Source organism: Schistocerca serialis, chromosome 11 (assembly GCF_023864345.2).
Source record: "Schistocerca serialis cubense isolate TAMUIC-IGC-003099 chromosome 11, iqSchSeri2.2, whole genome shotgun sequence".
Lineage (NCBI taxonomy): Eukaryota > Metazoa > Arthropoda > Insecta > Orthoptera > Acrididae > Schistocerca > Schistocerca serialis.
In genome coordinates this window covers 69,599,037-69,601,469 of record NC_064648.1, presented here as the reverse complement: position 1 = coordinate 69,601,469, position 2,433 = coordinate 69,599,037, and the positions used below count along the sequence as shown (strand labels likewise).

At 39.4% G+C, this 2,433-nt stretch overlaps 1 long non-coding RNA gene across 1 annotated transcript; it reads left to right on the top strand.

Moving 5' to 3' along the window:
• The first annotated feature begins 915 nt into the window (after positions 1-915).
• On the top strand, positions 916-1,828 carry LOC126426416 (uncharacterized). Its single transcript, XR_007576382.1, has 3 exons — positions 916-1,005; positions 1,347-1,453; positions 1,630-1,828. It is a non-coding gene; the product is annotated as an uncharacterized LOC126426416 (long non-coding RNA).
• Positions 1,829-2,433: the final 605 nt, after the last annotated feature.

The window sequence follows — 2,433 nt, the reverse complement described above, 5'->3', positions numbered from 1 at the left end:
GCGATGTTTGCAGGCAAGGCAGCGTTGACATTCGCAATGTCAGAATGTCAGACCACAGCTCCGTCTGTAAGTAGGAAAGAATCGTGCAACCATCCGCCCTGTCCTCAGAACTGCACTCCCGGTTCGGCGCTGCGGTCTGACGCCGAAATAACTCCCATTCCCGCCGCTGAGCGGCGCTACTGGTAGCTCAGTATTAGAACGGCGCATCGATCTGACGCCGAAGTAAATCCCTTTCCCGGCGCTGAGCGGCGCCACTGGTAGCTCAGTGTTACAACGCCGTATATAATTTAAAAACGGAGAAAGTGCAAATAATTGCTGAATGTAAGACAGGAAATTATAATTTATATATATATTGTTAATTGCATTTACTATTACGGAAACGTATACCGTGGCTGAAGAACCAGGAAAACATCTCTACCCATTCAAATCACCAAATCCTGCGTCTATATATAATTGTTTGTAATGCATATCTCTCACGGCACATCGTCAAGCACCGTTCTCGAATGTTCGAAATTTTTGAAAGGGCCGATGAGCCCCAAAATTTATATAAACAGAGCCAGTCAAGCACCGTTCTCGAATGTTCGAAATTTTTGAAAGGGCCGATGAGCCCCAAAATTGATATAAACAGAGCCAACAGCCAAGGTTTAATCACATGCTTGGAATTATTACATACTATTGATATTACTCTACGGCACGACGATTGCATAGAAATTATCATGAGTTTCACGCATAATTATGTAAACATGTTAATTCGTCAGCTTTATAGTGAACTAGTGATGGGCTAAACTGCGATTTTCCGATATCAGTGATTTCTGTGAATGCTACGCTTCAGTATCTGTTAGTCTTAACTGTGATTTGTCGCAGTTAAGGAACCTAAGTCGCTTATTTCTCCGCCACTGCTACTTCCTCGATTTCTGTGACTCCTGCGATTTCTGCGACGTACCACCGTATGAAAAAGTTACATCTGTCCACACAGAAAATTGCATCTCAACAAACCTGTCATTGGTAAGTATTTTTACGTTTATTCTTAACTGTGATTTGTCGCAGTTAAGGAACCTAAGTCGCGCATCCCTCCGCCACTGCTACTTCTGCGATTTCTGTGACTCCTGCGATTTCTGCGACGTACCACCGTATGATAAAGTTACATCTGTCCACACAGAAAATTGCATCTCAGCAAACCTGTCATTAGTAAGTATGTTTTACGTTTATTCTTCCGTTGGCTTTAATTTTGTATTAAAGAAACAACTGTGAAAATATTAATAGTGTAATTAATATGTAAGTAGCCGCACAGTACCGTAATAGTTCGTGTTTAGAAAATGAATTCTAACATATTGTTATGTTCATAGGTACCTGAACTACATTTCAGTCACTCAGTAAAGTGATAATTCAAAATATCATTGTCAACAGATCTGAAGAAATTGCCAGTCTTTAGACCGTTTTCGTCAGACGACAGGTGAGTTTCTAAGCGTTTTGATGGCCTTAATTACTTCAGTGAGATCGTTCTTGCGAATGTGATATAGCAAATATTAGCAAATGTGATATAGCAAATATTAGCAATCTACTCTGTCAATTATATTGCTAGTAATTAGTGACAGCAAAAATTGTTTAATAATCCTTGTGTTTTTGCAGACGCAGTTCTGACTGATTACTGGTTGCTGTACATATCTATCCACATCAAGGCTGTTGAGAGAGACTCGTGAAGATTCAAGACAGCTCTTAGAGGATTTGCAGTTTAAAAGTGAAATAATTATGAAATAAGTGTGTGACTGATTAAAGTGTTTTATTGAAGTTGTTGTGCGATTTTAAAGGAATAATAAATGTTAAATACATTGAGTGAATAATAAAAATCTCATTTTCCACATGTTAAGCCGTCCTATACCCGTAATTTTCCGCCACTTATTTATTGGTAAACACTTGTTGGAGAGTGACATGCCGCCCCCCCCCCCTTTCTCCACAATCTTGGTGTGACACTGACCTGTAACATATCCCGAAGTCTACAATATGCATTTTGAGGCTGTTGATATGAAAGTGGGAAGTACAGATCTTCCAGTTAAATCAGGAATAGCTTAAGTGCATTACTTGAAAGTGACACAGGAAAGGCTTACTTATGTAGGTGGTAGTAGTGTCGGCAAAAAGTTCTTGTGTGTGAAGTTGCCATGTAGAACACCAGGTGTAAAACTTTTCTCCCGAGTCTTGAACTGTGTCGGAACAAAAGTGAGGCATTCATATGACTGTTTTCATTTCTCTACACTTATACAGATGTCTGAGTTCTGCTGTGTTAACATTGCAAAGTCCTGTAGGCATGTGGAGTATTAACCAAAACTGTCATATTGGAAGCAGAATCAAACACATTTGTTACGTTACTTGATATTTTCAGGAGAAAAAGGCAATGTTGCTTCTTATTAATATAATACATTCAGAGTCACAGCAGTA